The following is a 19,944-nucleotide window of genomic DNA, read 5'->3' as shown; positions in this document are numbered from 1 at the left end:
AAAATCCATCACTTAACATTTACCCCTGCTTATCTCTGACTAGAAAAGTAGATTTGAAAAGCCTCACAGGTACAACCGAAACAGGGATTTTTACCTGTGATGCTTACCTGAAAGCCACCTCATGTTTTTCCTAACTCAGACAAACATTTCAACCCATAGCCATTTATTGGATTTGAGCGAAGGTAAGCTCAAATTGATAAATTTTGCACTGAAATTCAGCTTCACAAAAAATCCAGGTGGTATCTCGATTTACATTTGAAAGAAGCTAACACTGTGGGATGGCCGGTTTGCTTCCCTGAATTGTATTTGCATTGGAAGCTGGTTTTGTACTGTTAACGCTGCATGACACCCACTGACATTACGCAGATTAACTCGTCTCTCTGTGGATGTATATCTATCACAAGTTACTCTGTCTCTTGGAAAAGAGCAGGACAGAGCCACTTTATCACAACCTGGAAGTATCTGGAGAAGTTCCCAAGCAACAGGTACAGGAGATTATGTCTTAGGCATTGCCAGCAGTTCACTGGAGGGAAAGCAGGTGAAGACACCGCTGCCAAGCACCACGGTGAGCAGAAGCAGAGTGAGCCTTGGCTGCCAGATTATGGCTTCCTCCTGTCCCAACATTCCCAAACACCAGCATGAGAGCTGAAAAAACCTATTTATCTAGAGATCTCCCATAAACTCTTCCCAATTTTGAATGTGGTACCTCCCCTTTATCTCCCCTCCCATCTCTTGGCAGTTTCTGGGGACCTTCTGGCAAAGCCAACACCTCTCATCATTCTCTTTGTTTGCCCCACAACTGACTTATCTTGCCCCATTTTCCTTCAGCGCAAGTTCAAAGTTGGGTCAGTCTTCTACAGAAGCCTTGCCCAAGCATGTAGAGTTGAAGGCAGCTTCACAGAAACAGTGCTCTGGTATATGTGTCCCTGTATGGTGCTTAATCTACCCCCTCCCCCTTTCACAATAGCGTGATATTTTTCACTTGTGCTTAGTTTGTGATTCACAGAAATGTTGGATTATTTTCCACAGGATTGCAGTGGCAAATTCTTCCATCCTGCAATTATGCAGTGGACTGTTCCCACGTATATTCACTCTTGTTTTTAGAGAAACATGCAGGGTTTCTTTCTCCTCTAGGAGGGATTCTCTCAAGATCAAGCTGAATCCCATCTTCCAGTATGTTTGAAGCCTTTCCACCTTGCTGTTACCTGCAACTCTAATAAGACTATGTCCTATCCTATCATGCAGCTTATTAATGCAGCTATAAAGTGGTCCTAAAACCAGCACAAAGCGGCACTGCACTGTTCTTGACCTCTTGGGAACCTAAGAGGTTCTTCACACCTCCAGCTTGGTGATATTCCCTGAGAGTAATTAGTAACTGAAATGAATTACTGATATATACCTTGCCAAATTACAATCTACGCCATGTTTTTCTGGTTTGTATAAAAGAACATCAAGAACTAAAACATCAAAAACCTTACCTACATCATCATCATCTACTGTTCCTCCCCATCCATAACATCCATCCCCATCCCTCCTGCTACATCGCTGAAGCAAACTTGCTTGATTTAAGGCATTGTATTTTTTACAAGGCCTTGTTATCCCCTAGGCAGTCACAAGCCACTGCCTTATTCCAGACACCAGAGGTAAGCTCCTCTGCTCTGTAGTTCCTAGTTTCTTCCCCCCCCCCGCCCCCTCCACTTTTGAAAGCCAAGTACTAGGTTTGCCCTTTCAGTTCTGTGTAACCTCACTCATCCCCAGGAGTCCTTGAAGAGAGCCAAGAACAAACTGGTGCTCAAAAACCTCTTTGGCACTATTCTGGGTACTTCAGGGTGAATTTTATCCCAGCCAATTATTTAAGTACCTCTAGTGTGAGCCCATACCATCATCAATGCCCACAGAGCATTAACTGAAACAGCAAACTGCAGTTGTGCAGGTTTGGATGGACATGCTGAAGTCATGCAATGTTCTCGCATCTTTTAACATTAGCTTCCCTCTGCAGTAGGCATAGGATAGCTGCCTGTTTGGTCTCATTCACAATGATTTTTCCTTCTACTATTTTTTGGAGGCATGCCTATTCGTTTGATCTAGTTTCTACTTTTTTTTGTCTTTCCTTTTTGAGTCTCAGGGCACTGAGCAGCTCCCAACTCAGCCGAGCTGATCTCTTATTATACTCCCTCTGTTGCCTTTGATTGGGATAATTTGTGTCTGTGTCCTTCATAAGTCAGTCTTCAACACATTACAGCAATCAACTGATGTGAGACAAACAAGACAAAAATTACTGTGTTCTGGGAGGTATGTGAAGATACTGGAGGCCATATGTTCCCATCCCCAAATGGCATGTAACTTATGCTTTCCATCATAAGTTGCTGCTATAGAAGCTTCTTTTATCCAGCTTAAACCTAAGTAGTTTAAGTCTCTCTGCTCCCAACTAGAAGAATGAGGCCAGCATCCCTTAGCAGGAAAAAGGGTGTGATCTGTGGTCAGGGAGGAGCAGCCAGGACATGCCATACATACGGCCCACGTATCCCGTTCAAACCGCAACCATTCATGCAGAAGCAGCCTTGCAGAGTCCAGCCTCCTCCTGGGCCACAAAGGTACTTTGGAGCGCTGGAGAAACGCCGCAGAGCCACGCTGTGCACATGACACTGTGTGTGCATCTGCATTATATAGCCTCCCTGCATTATATAGCCTCTGCATTTATGCTTTCTTTTCCAGCTGTGTTTTGAAGACCCCACTACCCACTGACAGTGGGCTTCTGGAGCATTGCTTTTTCCACTGTGCACCAAATCCCCCGCTGACGGACGGGGAGAGCGTGCTGTGAGGTTGGGCGTTTTCAGCCTGGTCTGTGTGTGGCTGGGTGAAGGCCAGCACTACCCCCACACTTTCCCTAGTTCATCATCTCAATCCTGTATTAAGGCTCAGTCTAAACCCACTTATGAGCAGAAGAGCAGTTCATAATCACCTACCTCAACATTTAATCCTTAGTATCTTCTTGCCTTGTGGAACATAAACAATTTCATGCTACTTCACCTACCACTCATTTCCCACCTATGTCCTCTGGTGTATACATAGTCTTCAACCCAGCCTTATTCCAGTTAAAATTCTTCATCTCTCTCCCCACCACCCTAGAAAGCCTCCCCAACATGTCTTTGCTGTGAACCACCACCTTCCCATCCCTCCTGCCAATAACCCAGCCATTGCTTCAACTCACTCAGCTTGCTCCCTGCTCCCAGACCAGACTCAAGCACAATAACTGCGCAGGGTTTACCACTCCAAGAACATGGCCTCTTGTATTCCCCCACCCTGCCGAAATCCCTGTCTCCACCCTGCCAAAATCCCCATTCAGGTCCACGTGTTAGCTCATAGTCAGATTGCTGCAGCCGCCTTTCCTCTGGCCTTGGCAGACAGTCTTGCTTCAGCGTGTATCTGCCTGGAACAGTACCGTAAAAATTTCACTTGATCTATTTGCCTTTCCCCTGTGTAATTCCTCCTTTTGCATTTATCTTGTCATTCTCTCTACTGCACCAAAGCAAAGCCGCTTCCCCGCACTCTCAAGGACCCTTCAGAGCTCCACCATAAACAACAGCAAAGCGTACCCCTCTCCTCCTTCAAAGCTTTTGCAGCTTTTTCCTCCAATATCTCAACTCCTCCCCCTGCCCCCCAACAACAGCCGGGCTTCTGGTGTGCCAAGGCCATTGCTTTTTCTGAAAAACGCAGTTTGTTCTGTTGTTCTTGGTGCTCCCATGCCCTTATCGTTGTACGCTTCAATGGCAGGCACCATCGCTTTGCTCACACAGTCCCTGTCTCTAAGCGAGAGCCCTCCTTGCTGCTCTAACGTAGGTGACAAACTACAGTTTGGGAAGATGGCACTAACGTAGCTGATAAACTAAGGAAGAAGCATGCATCCAAACAAACTAAAATTTCTTCCATCTTCCTTCTAAAGGAAAAATTCATCCGATGCAATTTCTTTTTATGAGGCCAGCTTTTACAGACCCTCCAGCTCTTGTTATGGAAAATAAGTGGAAACTCCTGGCAGGGGATTATATTTTTTGTTGGTTTTTTTTAATATATATGAGCAAAAGCACATACTATGCTCTGCCTACATAGGCTTTGCCAACAAAATTTGCTGATACTTGCAAAACTATCGGACAGTTGTCCAAATGCCTGCCACTTGCTACTCATAGACAGCCATGAATTGTCCTTCTTGCTGACAAGTTAATGTTGCATCATAAACTGCCCATATGAAGTTTTGTTGCTATAACACATGACTGAATTCAATATGTCAGAAAAATGATTAATTGCCCTAGAGATTTGGATCTTTAAAAATAGCAGAAATTCAAACCCCTGATGTTCTTTATTCTGATGCTGGTACAATTTACATCACAGTTAATAAATAACAGGCCTCCTTCAGAAATTAGGTCATTAGATTATTCTATTTGCAAACACAACAATGCAATCAGGTGGAACTAGTAATGTCTAGGATACACAGACTACACAACAGTGACATCTCAAATGCTTATGGGGATTATTTCAAGGAAATCTTGGTATGACTTTCAAGTGTTTGCAACTTTAGGTGCTCCAGGATTAGGGGTAAGGTTAAAAAAATAAAAAGGTTCTTTACAGCAACTCAGAACTTGTAGAAGATTTGTACCTTAGGATATCCCAAAACTTAGTGTGTCTCCTCAAAACAGAGAAGCTGTGGCTGGCCCAGCTGGTGTAACTCTCGCTGTGCAGATCAGTGGCACTCACCTGGGCAAGCCACCTCCGAGGTGCAAATTCACCCCCATGCACTGCTCACTGGCCTGAGCCAAGGGGGTCTCTGCTTTTAGCATTTGAGATTGCAACTGCAAGAGGTTCTTCCAACCCCGTCTGCGTTGTACAGTATTGTTACTATAAATATGCTCTGAACTCACCTATTCTCCACACATTTTGCTGCTTTTTATGTAACTGTGATGCATAAGAATACCATAATGATAAAAGCTAATTCCAGGCCTAAATGCATTATGTTGAGCACTCTTCTCTGGTGCTCCTTTGGTGAGCACGGCCAGGCAGCACCACAGCGAAACCCAGCCTTCCTCCACCTTCCCCCAAATAACCAAGTGCTTGCATGATAACTTGGTTACTGCGCCATAACCAAGTGACTGCAAACTTGCCCACCCCAAACGTGATGCACTTTCCCCAGTAAATCAAAAGCCACCCAGCCGTAACACAGATGGCCTTTGCCAGTGCTTGACAGCGAGTTTGTGGAGGGAAATGCTTCTGGTGGGATGCTCAGGCAACCTAAAGACAGGCAGAAGGGGCCACGTTACCCTTCCTGAGCCAATTCTGACCATTTTCACGTACCTCTCAGGCACTGAGCAGCCTTCCCAGACCCAGCACCCTGCTAGCAGCCTGGGAAGAGCTGCTGTTGCCAGGAGGCACACAGGAAAATAAAAGCCAATTATAAATGACAGCTAGGCTGACAGCAAGTACTTTTAATACAACCACCACACACAAATGCCAGTACACTGGATTGAATCCCTTTCTCATCAGCCCTTTGTATGCTGCAGACTGTCAAGGGGAGCATGGCCCCCAGCATGACAGAGCCTGACCTCAGGACCGCCTTGCTCAGGGTGTGGGGTGGGGGAATCAGTGCCCTGAGGCTGCAAGAAGCAGAGGCAAATAAAGTCAACTGGGACAATACCAGTTTGTTAAGCTGGTACCTTCTGTCTCCGTTTCATTTCTCAAAAATCCTGGCGGCAGAGGAAGAATCAATAGTTCCCCGGTGTTAGGAGATGCTTCGGCCACTGAGAAGAGAACAGGCTGCCTCTGACAATAGCACACCTATTCCCAAGAGCTATGGGGAAACCTGGCACGTAAATACAATTGATTGAATGGCTTTGTCATAATACAGACCCAGGCCCACACTGGGGGGAGGAGAGGGAAGGCCCATGGGGCCTGTGTGAGACCTCGTCTCCTGCAAAGGGGCACGGAGCATCCCATGGGGACAGAGGGGAGCTGCACGCAGGGCTCTCCATCATTGCTGCTCCTGCCCTGGAGCCGGCACTGTCACACGGCCTTGATGTTAAACAATACATCTGTCAGTCTGCAGCGCCCTGCCTGTGCTTTAACAGGCCTTTATAGCCCGAGACACCAGAAAACAGGACACACCAGCTCTTGGGACAGCAGGCTCTCTCCTATTTTCTCTTTAAAACACCTCTCTGCTTCTCTATGGGCAGAGGAAGGTTGGTAAATAGACCCCGTGCTAGCACAGAAACACAAGCCTGGCCTGTACCTGGGTTGTTTTTTTAGAAAATGCTCTCCACTGAGGCTTTTCTGTTCCCTCCAGTCTCCACACCGGGACCCCAAGCTTTGGCCAAGCCTCTGCTCCTAACACTTTTTTGTTTTCTTAAATGGACTGAGAAGTCCTTTCATAAAGTTCACGTGGGGAAAACACATTCATCCCAGGGTCCAAGCAGGTTTTCAGCCCAGCCCCTCGCTCACATCAGCAGTGAGCCCATCTCATGACAATGCCCAGGCCTCAAAGAACCACATACACGCACAAAACCCCCTTTCTATGAGGCTTTTTTGCATGCATAGGGCTGCTAGGAATTAAAGCAGTTCTCTCAGCACAGCTCTCCAGGTGATGGGACACAAACGTGAGGCACTCCCTCTGCTGACTGCAGAGAGCCTCCGCCAGCTCGCTGCCGATGTGGTCTGAGGAAAACATAGTATTTAAGACATTTTCCCCCACTACTTTCAAGTCTGGGCACTTAAGCGTGAACGTAAGTATCTTTTTTGCAAGCGCCCTGTAGCTTTTCCAGCCTTGGAAAAGTGTTGAAGGTAATGTTTAAAAAGTGGATAGAAGCACTTCTGTATCAGATTGTTTCAGATCTGGGTTATTGCAGATTATGATGACTATCCCGCCATATGATTATTTCTTTTCAACATTTCTGCAAGTCCTTCTGCCTAAGGACCTCAAAGCACTGCATAGTCTTAGGCACATGGCACATCCTAGCACCATCAGATGAGCATCATCTACCCCCGTCGATGACTGGGAGGGGAAAAATGGGCAGAAAGGACACAGATAACTGGAATGAGAACTCAAAACCACCCAGCATCTCCTCTGCAGGTCTCATCCAGGGCTAGGTGCATCTCCTTTTTACGGTCTGTTCTTTTGTACAGACAGGGAGAATCGTGGCAGAAAAGCAAACCAACCCTACCCTGCCCAAACCTCACACCAACACTGCTCCGACACCCAGACTGTCCCCCGGGCCTCTAACACCTTTAAGACTGCTTCCTCTTCTTGGGCCCAGTTGAATACAGAAGCAGAACTGCCATTAAAAACAAAACACACCATGCACTATGTTTTTTCCAGCTCAACATACCAGTAGAAGATAGCTTGGGAAACACAGGACCTGCCAAACACAGCAAACACCGGTGCACTGCTGGAGCTCAATGCCTTGCCTCCAGAAGCAGCCTCAGCTTTCAGTAGTGGGGCAATGAGGCCTGCTATGGAGGACAGTTGCACAATTAACAGTTTTTAGACCATTTATGTGCTTTAAACTGCTTATTTCCATCTAACACCTGCACACTGATCTCCTTCCCTTTCATCATGTTTATCCTAGGCACTATAACTGGAAGGGTTATTACTCATAATGCAGAGGCCTCTTCTGAGCCATCCTCAACACCCAAACTCATGTGTCACCCTGGTGTCACCCAGTAATGTTGCTGCCTCCCACACGTTCCGTTTTGAAGAGTAAGTTCTCACTGCTGCTGAAGGAAGGCACAATAAAGTCCGTCCAACAATGCTTGCTTTACAGGGCAACACATCCTGAGTCCACAAACAGGTCCTAGGACTAGCTCTGACCCTGTTGCATGGACCTGGGTAGGCAACTTCTCCATCTGATATCTTAGATTTCCATAAGGAGTTGGGTGCTCAGGGACAGGAATAGAAACGAGGAAGGAGACAGCAAGGAAATACAGAAACACCTGGAGAACAAACCATTTGCTGCAAAATAATTCAGGAAAGTCACAAATAAGCCCGGTAGGATGAGTTGTCTTTCCTGGCTGTCCAGTCACAGGCACCTCCCAGGACGCACAAAACATCAGCATGGGATGGAGATGGGTTTCCCAGAAGCCCATGTCAGAAGGGACAGGGTGTGGAGGCAGTGGAGAGCATTTGGTGTCCCAGGGGAGCTGCCACAAATACTGCTCCAAAAGCTGACCCTACAGTCCTCCCCACCGAGGGGGAGGCTTTAACCGTGTGTATGGCAGTTGCTAAAAAAAGCTGGGAGATGGGGAGGAGTGGATTTAATAATTAGAGGGGGTTCCCCTCCTGTAAAGACGAGTGGGGGACCACAGGAATGAGAAGTGAAGCTCAACACAGAGGTGGAGTCTGCCTGAAAACTGGCACGACACATCGCTGGACTGAAAGATTTCAGTTTTCACATGCTCCATTTTTCCAACCCAAAAAGATGAAATTTTCCACAGAAGCAGATGCTTTTCTTGAAAGATTTCTTTGAGTAGAAATGCCAAATTCTCCATCAGGAAACTGTTCTGATGGAAGCATTTTCAACAAGCCCCATTCGAGCTCTATTTCAGGACTGGCCTTCGCTGGCCTGAGTCAGTTCTTTAACTCATCGCAGGTTGTTTTTCCTGCCATTACGTACTGTTAAATTTAGAGTGTCTCCATTTTAATTGAGCTCCTGCTACTGTTTAAACGAGCCCTTGTTCTGAGTCAGGTCGCGAACACGGCAGCCTTGGCACAGCCTCCCAGCACGGCTCAGCCCAACATGACCGGGGCTGCCGGGCAGCAATCGCCTCCCGGTAGGGAATTCCCTTTCCAGCAGGAGCGTGGCTGTCAGGCAGGGATCACTCATCCTTCTGCAAGTGGACATGCTTTTTTCCAAACTCCCTTTTGAAAATCCAGCCATTTTAAACCAGTTTTAAGGCATTTTCAGCTTACTCCACCCATTTCCAGACTGATGTTTCCAGCATCAGAGAAGTTTAAAACCATTGTCTGGTTCCACAGGGTCATTTCCACTCACATTGCCAGTGGTGAGCTGGGAATTATTTCTCTACTCCCAATTTCAGCTTGATATTCTGCTGCATTCACGTTGTATCCCCTGCCCTCCAAGTGCAGGAGGAGGGTGCCATGAAGCAGCAGATGCCACCAGGACAGCAGGGTACAGCATCTGGCTCTGCGCAGCATCAAACAGCCTGCAATGCTCCACCACGTCCCCAGGCCTCGCTTCGGCGTTCGGCCACCCTTTGCAGGGAGGGCTTTTACCAAATACCTAATTGCATTTTCCATTGCTGCAATGGGATTTGGGCAAGGTGGGCTGCAGGCTGGCCAGGGGCCCTGTATCACTGCCTTCTGCATACGGGCTGGAGCCTTCTTGGCTGTTCTGCAGGGGCAGGGTAAAATGTCTCGGCTGCACAGAAACCTCAAGCCTCCTCCAAGACCTGCAGCAACAGCACCTGCGTCAGTTCTGCTAGGAAATGCATTTTGCACCTTTAATTTCAGCCACTTTTCTGCTTTGGATGTTGGCAGACATTAATTAACGGGGCAGAGTCCCATAGCACTAACCTGGACTGATAGCAGCAACCTCTGCCCTGATCCACAAACCAGAGAAGCATCCGGCAGGAATTTAACAAATGCCAACAAATTGCTCCCCATTGAGAAAACCACCTGCAATTGGCACTGCTGCATGCAGTCGTGCGGCCACCCACAACTCAGGGTGCCACAGCCACCCTGTCCTCCGGCAGGTCCTGCTCTGCTCCAGGGAGGTGCTGGCTACCTCTCCCAGCATGTCCTCCTTCCCCGGTGCTCCTACCAGCTTCTCCCAGGCTTGAGCAGAGCATTTGTGGCCTCGGGTTGCCCTCTTGTGGTGCAGCTCAAGCGAGACCTTGCCGCAGATTTCACCATTTCCCCCCCCAGGCTGGAAGCACAGGTCTCCACATCATGCATTCAGACCTACTGACATCAATTCATTTTCCCGAGTTACCATCTCGGACCGCTTCGAAGCGGTGCGCAGATCGACGGCTGAAGTCGGCTGTGCCGAGCTGTACACGTTCTGCAGCTCAGAACAACATTCTTCCACTCAATGCTGTTTTTTGTAGAAGCAATTAAAAAATCTGTGTGTAAGGGGATTGGATTTCCAACAAAAACTCAAGCCAAAAAATATTTAAAAGTTTGTTTTAAAATAAAAAAAAACACAATCAAAACAAACTCTGCTTTTGCCAAGAACTAAACCAAAAAGTTATTCTTGTCCCTCCACATAAGTCCTATGAAACACTGGATCCTTTCAAACCAAAAATGAAAGCTGTGCCACAAAAAGATTACTTGTTTTCACTTTTATCATTTCAAGTTACAAAGACACTTCATCTTTTATCGGACTGTTCTCTTCACTCAGCAGCGTAAGTGTACTAGGGTGGGAGACGGATAATGTCGGCGGCTGTTAGACTCCCCCAGATCTGTCATTTAGGCAGATAGTTTAATTCACATCACTACCTAGAAGTGAGTTAAATGCATCCCTACAGGAGATGATAGGCACAGGGTCCATTGAGTCTTGGGCCTCCTGAGCCCAGTTCCTCACCTCCTAGATGATACACCACTGCAGTCAGTGCATTGTATCAAATATGTCGCCTCAAATTTATAGATGCTGCCAGGGGATGTTTTCCCTCCCCAGTGTTGGGCCAGACAGGCTGCCAGCTTGCAACTGCAATCGTTCACTGCAACAGTCTCAAAAGCTAACACATGGGGCTGGACCAAAGATGTCTGTAATTCAGCGTCCTGTCTCCAGCAGTGGCCAACAGCAGGTGTTTAGAGAAACCACGTGAGAACAGGCACATTTGCAGCCAGCCCTCCCTTGGCACAACCTCATGATGTTTTGCTACTTAAATACCTGTATTTATACCTCCGAACACCCGCTGAGGTAGGGCAAATCACATGGAGACCACATCCTGCCAATGCTCTTGTTTGCAAGGCTTTGAAGCAAGTCTATGCATCTACCTGCAGCTCATTGCGCCCCTCAACTTTCTCTAGAAACCTATAATCACTCTGGGAACCTAACGACCCAAGCAGATGAAGCAGGACGTGTTTGGACTTACACAGTCACACCACCAAGCTGGACGACCTTCAGGGAGGTCCTGCACATCCCTGAGGATGTTCCACACCTGACCCCTTCGTTCCTGCCACCATTAAGGGCCAGAAGATTTTCACTCAAGCATCTGCTGTGAGCTCCCACCAACCCAACCCAGAAACACAGCATTAAAACCAACAAAGGCTGCACGTTCCAGTTACAGTCACAATTTAGTGTGAGACACAAACATACCAGCCCCAGGAGGGAAGTCACCAGGTAGCTGTCCCTTCCCCAAAATAACACAGCCTCTAGGCAAACACAGAGAAGTCTGCTTTAATCAAATACCAGCTTGGTACAGAGCCCAAAGGACAGAGCTGCACAGCCTGTGTTGTACGGTAGGTAAGACTGGATGATTTAATAGCTGCCTCCGGCTTTGAGATCTTCCATTAGACTTGGAATTTCAGAAAAACAACAATCCCAGGAAAATCAATGGAAACACAATTTGATGAATGGTTAAGACATACGAGCCGATCCATATTTTGACCGGCAATCACAAACACACCAAGCACTTTAAAAAGCCATCAATACTCCAACTTTCTAGCAGTCTTGGACACAAAGAGAGAAAAAGCGCATTTAAACACCAGAGATGCACAGGAGCCAGGAGTGCTCTGCTGCCATCTCCAGCACACAGGGTAAAAGCACACAGAAAACCTGCGTGTGCCTCATCTGCTGGTGGATGCCGCACACCTTTTGCGAGTTAGAGAAACCCACTGGCAGTTTGCTGAGAGAGAAGATCAGTTCACATCCGATTTCCTTAAAACGATCTCCCTAAACAACATCTCCTGCTGTTACGGCTGGGGACTCTGGTCCAGCCCCCTTGGGGTGTTTTGCTCCCCAGATCTGGGCACTGTCTTCTCTGATCGTGCAGGAGGAGAGGTAACAGGCCTGAAGAGATGCACGTGATGTGCCTTAACAAACTACACGGCAGCAGGCACCTACCTATGGAGAGATACAGATCCCCCCAGCAGCTCCTCTCCTGCATACGCAGCACTGAGATCCAACAGGAGGACACAGGTGGCTCTTTTCTGAGCTTCACCCATGGGTCAACCAAACAAGACACCATGATCAATCATGTACATGTTGAGACTGGAGCTTCATTCTCTAAACCTCTCTGAGCACATTAATTGGGCTTCAGCATGCCCCAGGCACCACCCAGGCTTGGCACTCTTTTACCCGTACAGGCAGGAGGCAATGGGCAGGACCTCTTTACACCCTTAGTTATCATCCAGAGATGTCAGCCAGAGCTGGGAACAAATAAAAAACCAACTGACATTAATTGGTTCCTTGCATCCCCTGCCAGGGATGCGGCAGCTTTCAGGAGCCACCGCCACCCCCAGCTGAGCTGATGCTGCACCACGGGAAGGCAGCTCCTGGAGGGACACATTTCTCCTGGGTCTGCAGGGACCTTCCCGAGATTTACACCCACCACAGCTAAAGAGCCTCACTAGAAAACCAGCAAACTGAACTTCTACAAAGCAAACCAAAACAAAAAAAGCCAACAAAGCAGGTATGTCTGCTGGGGACCAGCCAGCCCCGGGGAGCAGTGGCATGAGCTACTCACCAGCTGCACGGGGCACTGCTCCCAGCTCCCCCCAGGTGCCACCCTCCAGCCGGAGGACTTGGTCCCCACTGGCTCAGCCCACCCGTCAGGGCCCTTATTGCACTGCAAAATCCCCACTCCCTCCTCATCCACGTTCACGCTGGAGCAGGGTGGAGGCTCAGCACTGCCAGCACGCACTCCCCGCCGGGGCAGGACCACCCAAACGCACGAGCTGCCCAGGGCCCAGATGCTTTAATTCCTGCCTTCGCTCTCAGCCCAGAGAGCAGACTGAGGCCAAGTTCTCATTACTGCAGATCATGAGCTGGACGGGAAGAGGGCCTCCCCTTATCGCTTTCCCACGTTGACGCTGAAGAAGCTGCATCAGTCTGCTCCCAGCAGGAAGATCTCCTGGTTTGGACTGAGGTGAGCAGCTTCAGCCTCAACTCAACCTCAACCCAAGTGCATTAACCCTTTCTGCATTCATGCAATACCTTGTATTGCTGTTTCAGTCACTGAGGACATTCCTCAAGACCCAAGCAACTGCTGTCCTCAGAGGGCAACCAAACAGCTTGAAAAAGCAAGAGCTGGGCATGTTTCACTGGTATATGTTTTCAGGACTGGCGTAGTTAAACCAGAGCCAAAAGCCCATCTGGAAGGTGATTTCTGTTAAACAGGAGCCATGTCAGCTGCTGCCTGGGACCTTGGCCATCCCCTCCATCCTTCTCCACCAAGAACCAGGCCAGGAGCCACAGGGGTTTAAAATAACCGGTGGAAAAGCATTGCTCAGCCCCCAGCATGGGGCAGCCCCGCAGCCAGCAGTGCCGAGGGGCCAGCATGGCGGGTAGAGGGGAAAAGGAAGTTTGGGAATGCCTCAAGTTTGCATCTTCACCACCAATTTGCTGTCAATTCAACTTGATGTCTGATGGCTCATTCAACAGCAAGGATTTTTATAAATAAAGCAAACTGGGGAAACCTTGCATGTTAATGAGTGCAGAGGTACAGGTAACAGAGACTGGTGAAGGTGACAGAGAAACCATCGCTACCCTTAGTGGCACCCCCAACCACCGACCCAGTCTCAGAGGTGTAAAACAGGGATGGGCATTGCCATGGGGGAAGCAAGCTCCCTATAAGCCCGTAGCAAATCCCTCGGCCGGGGCAGGAGGGTGCTCTAACCACCTGGCTGCACCTCTGCCCCCTTCCCCACCCCGTGCCTGTGAGCCCCAGCCCCTGGCTACCCTGCTGTTGTTGGGGGAAGTGTCCATACTGGAACCAGTGCACATCTCCCCAGTCTCACCCCAGCCAGGCCACCCCCATACCAGTTTATACAGCAAAAAATGCCCCCACGCTTACCCCAGGCAATCCCAGAGACAGCCCCGCTGCGGGGAGGCAATGGCTGGAGCAGGGCTGCTGGAGGAGCCCACCTCCCCGGGACACACCTCGCTGACCACCCAGAAACAGGTGTGTTAAATCCCACCTCCAGCTCAACTCAGCTGGTGACAATTCACCTCTAATCATCACACACAGCTTCGGTTCTCCCCTGAAAAGCCCCCACTCTTCCCTCTGTTGCAGCATCCACAGGGGCTCTGTTTAATGCCCCCCTTGGGAAAGCCGATTCAGGATGCCCATGACAGAGGCTTTGATCCCATTTCTGACTGCTCTCATCCACCCAAAGGGCACCCTGTCATCCCCTCGTTCCCAGTACCATCTGGTCTCCCTTCCAGCTCCCAAAGCACCTCTTTTTTTCCTCTCAGCTATTTCCTATTGCTGCACCTTCTGCTGCTTTGGGGATGGCAACTTTGCAGCACCCACCACGCAGACCCTGCACAGATAACAGCACTCTGCACGGCCTCTGCAGGAACTGCTTAGCCTCTGGCTGTATCCTGTGAATAATCTCCCAACTAATTAGCAATTAATTATTTGCACATCTCTAATGCTTCCTTTCTAGGCTAGCAGAGCATTTTACAAGCATAAAGGAACCAAAACTCCTCTTTCCCAAGAGCCACCAAGGAGTACAACACATCTGCGGACACCTAATGCTGCTCTGCTGCTCAAATCAGCTGCTGGGAAGCTGCAGGTTCGGGGCCTGAGCCCCAATCCTCACATGCACCATTCACACCCTGGAGCTACAGACAGATTTCCTATGGCTCTTTGCAGCTGGCCTGTTACATGCCAGCTCCGTCCGATGAAGAGCCACCTGCAGCCACGTCTGCTAGAAAACAGCAGTAACCCCTCTCTGCTCCACACTTTTCCCCCTAAGCCGATGAAAGCATTACATCTTTTTTGAGCCACAGCTTTGGTATTGAACAACACAATTTAGCAGTCTAAATACCATTGAGGAGCCAATGCAATTTTCACATGCGCCAATGAAGACAGCAGCGTCTCATGACTCTGAACTCCCTGCCTGCTGCGGAAGCCTCTCTCCTCCCTGAGCTACCAGGGCCGCAGGGTGAGAAGCAGGACCCCCCCATCAGCAGCAATTGCCAGCAGCAATGACGGCACCCTAGCTGCAAATAACTGCTCCTCTGCAGCACTGCACTCCCTTGGCCCTCATAAATAAGAGGGGAAAAAAAAAATTGCTTTGCCAGATGACTGTACATCATAAGTGAGCTGTCAGAAAAATAAATCTCTCCTGCTTTTCCCCTGTGGGATTGAAACGTATCTGGGTTTCCACTTTGAGAGCACCAGGAACCTCACCCATGAGTGGGGGAGCAACATTAACTTTGCAGGAGCTCAAGCCACAGGCCCATCACAGTCACTCCCTCCGTGCTTCGTGCCCCCTCCTTTTGTCTCTTTTTAAGTCAACAAGGCTTTTCCCAGCAAATCTGAGTCCAACGCATAGCAGACAGACGGTTACACGATAGTTACAGTTACATGGGGTACTGGCATCCATATTGGCTCCTAGGCCAGCTGGCCCCCAGGACCACCACCACCTTCGTCTGCACACTTAGGGTGGGCAGAAGCCAGGGACCACTCCCCAGAAGTCCCTAAGCTGCCACTGCTGGGAACCCGCTCCAGAAAGGCTGTTTCTGACTTTACACAGCAATTAAACCCCCCAGGTACCCTCCTGGGTTTCAGGCAGCAAAACACAGCTAACCCAGGCAGGTACCTCGAGCACCCAGGGTTATCCCTGCCTCAGCACACCAGGCACTGGGATGAAACACTCAGGGCCAGCCTGCTGTTTCATGTTGGTGGTCACCTCCTAAGTAGCCTGTGCTCAGTGAAGCCACCAAAGGAGACGTGTTACCGCATCCCCCAGGTTGGGGACAGCAGCCTTTCCTCACCCCACCAGCCCCTGCACCATACTCCCCCAAACACAGCCATTTCCCGCAACCTGCAGAGCTCATTCACCCCAACTGCATGGCCTTACCTGGCAGCTGGGACAGCAAGGACATCCTTTACCTGGCACACACCTCAGAGAGGAGAGCAGCCCATGCTCGTGGTGGAGATATCTCCCTGCCTCCTGGAGTCCCTCCCACCCCAGCCAGCACAGCCCCTTCCCATCAGCCAGACGATGTCCTGCTGGGGCTGGTCCCACTCATCAGCACCTCTGCCAGGTGCGGGACATGGGCCACAGGTCTCTGTTACCACCTTGCATCCGTTGACTCTTGCTGGAGCTGATGCAGGAGCCTGCAGGCCATCCCTCCCTCCTGTCCCCTTCAGGTCAGGGCAGACCTTCCCCTGCGTCACTCCGTCATGTTTACACCAGTATAGAAGCTTCCACAAATGACCAGAGCTTGTGCCGGCCTCAGCAGAGAGCCACAAGGTTTCATCCGATGCTGCTGTTCCTCTATTGCTATTTTTGAAGGGAACCAAACAGGAACCAGCCAGAGAGAGAGGATCCTGAAGCAGGACCCCTTCATACACAAAAGGAGAGTGGGACAGGAGACACCACCGCTGCTCCCTGCCCCATTAGAAACCATTACCTCCAGCAGAGGCCTTAATGGGCCCAACATACCTGCCAGTCCTTCTTCTTCCAAGCTTTTTTTGAGTCTTTATGGGCCAGGGAGACACAAGAGGCATCATCCGAAGCTCCCTGTCCCGAGATCCCCCTTTTTCTCTGGTTTCTGGCCTCAGCCCACCTTGCCCACATCAAGCAGATGGTGCCCCGAGCCTCGTGCTGGAAGTGCTGTTGGCCCAAATGAAGCGTAACGTGCTGAGTTGTCCCTAACAAAGGGGTCCTCTGTTTAGCTTTCCCATGAGGGTTATTATAGCCGGCGTTTATTTTGGACTGGGACCAAAACATGCATTAGTGTTCCTCATCCTGTGGATTTCTGTGCACAGCTCGAATGAGTGTAAGGGACTTACAGATGCCGTGCCAAGCTGCAGGAAAGTTTTTCAGGAGTCTGAAGTCTTCTTCCTACACACACACTGCTCAGAGACATGGGCCCTGGGCTGGGGACGGTGTGGACCGACCCCATACATATCCATCCTCGCCCGGTTTCCTGTGGGGCAGCAGTTAGGGCGAGGGGCAGGCTCAAGGATCTGTCCCACAGCCCCAGCTGTGCTGCTGGGTTGTGCAATAAGTCGTTTTGGTTTCTTATATTGGGATAATGCTACTGAATTCCCATCATAAATGTTTCAGGATGTAATAAGGAAAGCAACATGTTCCTGCTGTGCTGGGAGGATGGATCTGCCATGGTTGAAGAGACATTCCCACTCCCAGCGCACGGAGCTGCTGGAGAAATGTGCCTCTCCACACCAGGTGCTGCGTGTGCCATCCCTCACCCTATATACCTGTTGCTCTGAGGAAGGTGCTTCCCCTTCCCTGCAAACCTCACCAACACACCTCCTGACCGAGGTCAGGAAAAGCCCTTAAATTGCTTTTTGTAGCTTCAAAAGAAACCCCAGCAGGGTGCTGGGCAGCAGCGATACAGGGTGACATCAGCCCCAAGCTGGATGCTTGGACGCCCGCTCCCCCCGTGCTGCACCACCGCTGCCGCTGCAGGTGCTGCTGCTGCCTCCCTCGTGTTAGCAGTTTGCTCGCCGTGTTTTTGGCACGTCCTTTGTTGAATTGTAAACGTCAAAGCAGACTGCATCTGCTCTCTGTGCCATGCTGTAATTAGGAAACAATATTATTAAAACCAATTCCCATCTCTGCTTTCTTTTCATCTCCCCTCCTTCTTGTTCTTCCTCTATTCTCTTCCCTTTGCAGCCTGTGGCCTTTGGACTGAATGCTGATGAGCCGTTGTTGGGTCTAATCTGCAGTGCTTGTTAACGGGGTTGTTAACGTAGTTTCTAACCACCTGCTCTGCGTTGGCTTCCCCCAAATCCCTGCCTCAAAGCCGGTTCAGTTCCTCTGCATCAGAGCCTATTGCTGCAAAGGCGCTGTGGTTATTGCTCTTTTCTAATCCCGATGCTCACGGGCACAAGCTTCGCTGCCCGCGTTGAAACCGTGCTCTGCCCAAATTCACGTGCTTTGCTGCGAGGTGCAGAGAGGGGCCAGCGCAGCTCCATGGGGTGTCTGTGCTGCTGTGATTTTTTGGGTAGATCACTGAGTATAGGCGTTGCATATAGTTTTGTACCCATCCATATGTCCTTCCCCACAATTATTTGTTTCCCACAGAAGCATGGCCAGAGTTGGCAGCAAACCCTGTGATTTCTCCTGGGCCATCTGCTCCTACCTGAGACATCCAGCTGCCACCCTGGGTGCTGGGTGCTTACTATCACACTTCACACAGCAAGGATTTTAGCTTCAATTCATGCATCTTATAGTTAAATTTCAAATCTAAAGTGTAGGCACAACACCCACAAATACAACTCCCTCCATCGAATGAGTCAAGTGGGAAGAAGCAGATGGGAGCCGAGGAGGAGCGGGGCTGCGGGAAGGGACAGGGAGAGTCGGGTGGCCCAGGAGCAGACATGCCTGTGGAGCTGAGATCTTGCGGAGTTACAGGACCAGGAAAATGGATTCTCCTCTGCAAGACAAAGCATGACTCACACTTCTTTAATAAATGCTTTGAGCTGGCTGCTGCAAGGCTGTAGGAGTTGAGCACTAGTTATACGTGGCACTCCAGAGCGTGCCAAGATGCCATTTCAACCCAAGTTCAAAGGTGCAGCCATGTTGCCCGCACTCTGCAGTATAACAGCAACACCCCGAGCTCTGCCTTACCCCACCCCGCTGTCCTGCGAGGGGCTGGGAATGGAAAGCAGCTACAAGTCGCTGCTGGGGAAGCAGCTAGAAAGGATCTACCACCTGTCAGAAGGAGCACATCTGGGGTGTGAGAGCACCATGCCCCTCCAGTCGACAGCCAGATGCTCAGATGGTTCAAACTGGCTCCTTCCCAGGGACCGAGCAGAGCTCTCCCTTTGCAGCAGATGATTTAGGGCACGTTTTGAAGGTCTCTCTTGTTTTCATATCATTTCAGTATAGGAGTAGAAGGAAAGATCTAGAAGCCAAGATTACTTTAAAAGGGAAAGTTAGTAGTAACTTAAAAGAATAACAAAAAGGTATTGAAGACATTTGTACAGTTTTCCTACCTAATTTTCTCCCTTTGTTGAGCACTGTGCTTGCGGCTGGATGAGAACCTCTGTCTCCACACACCGTGTGCCATCAGCTCCAGGAGCAGGGTACTAGGAGATGTGTTTGCTGGGAGCTGCAGACAGCAATTTGCCAAGCACAATGCCGCCTTTGAACCTAGTAACTTGCAGACAATAATACTCTTTTACATGCTAATAGATAGTATTCTTCTTCAAATGTCTGACATTTATAGCAATATAATATCTCTGGCGAAAAGCATGCCAGTAACAGGCATGACTTCCCAAGGCAAGTGCTGGGGAAGGAGAGGGATGGAACAGGAATTAATATACAAGATTTGTGACTGAATTTCACTTTAGGTTTCCTCCAGCTGCTGCTGTTTCCTTCCTATATTTCAAAACTGATGACTATCCTGAAAGGTAATTCACAAAAAAAACCCCAACCCAGTGTAAATATAGCAGCAAACGTAGATGGGCTGTAAATCAGCATCATCCACCTGGAAGCTTTGCTGGCTGGTACCCAAACGAAAAGTCAGGGACAGCCCTAAGAAGCCCTGCTTAATATCAAAGAGAGGCAGTAGGCAGGAATGACTGCCTGGAGAAGATATTTGCTTGAAACGGATGAATTATTAATAAACTTATTGTTATTTATTATTGTTCTTCAACAGCTTGTCTCACTGCACATGTTAAAATGGATTTCAGTCTTTCCTTATTATGCCTAACCAATATTTGTGTCCAGATGTGAAGTGAAGAGATATTTCTCTTGGGGATGGTACCTAAATCCCCAATGAGAGATGCACAGAG

At 49.3% G+C, this 19,944-nt stretch overlaps 1 protein-coding gene across 2 annotated transcripts in view; it reads right to left on the bottom strand.

The window, feature by feature from the left end:
- COL27A1 (collagen type XXVII alpha 1 chain) overlaps nucleotides 1–16,056 on the bottom strand; it is a 217,981-nt gene extending 201,925 nt beyond the window's left edge. For both annotated transcript variants that reach the window (XM_009476232.2, XM_087753107.1), the window contains exon 1: nucleotides 16,034–16,056. The gene's annotated coding sequence lies outside the window, so the exon portion shown is untranslated. The remainder of the gene's footprint in view (nucleotides 1–16,033) is intronic.
- Between the last annotated feature and the right edge of the window lie 3,888 nt (nucleotides 16,057–19,944).

Source organism: Nipponia nippon, unplaced genomic scaffold (assembly GCF_047370975.1).
Source record: "Nipponia nippon isolate SJK-2023a ecotype South Korea unplaced genomic scaffold, ASM4737097v1 scaffold_16, whole genome shotgun sequence".
Classification (NCBI taxonomy): Eukaryota; Metazoa; Chordata; class Aves; order Pelecaniformes; family Threskiornithidae; genus Nipponia; species Nipponia nippon.
This window is presented reverse-complemented; position numbering and strand designations above follow the sequence as displayed.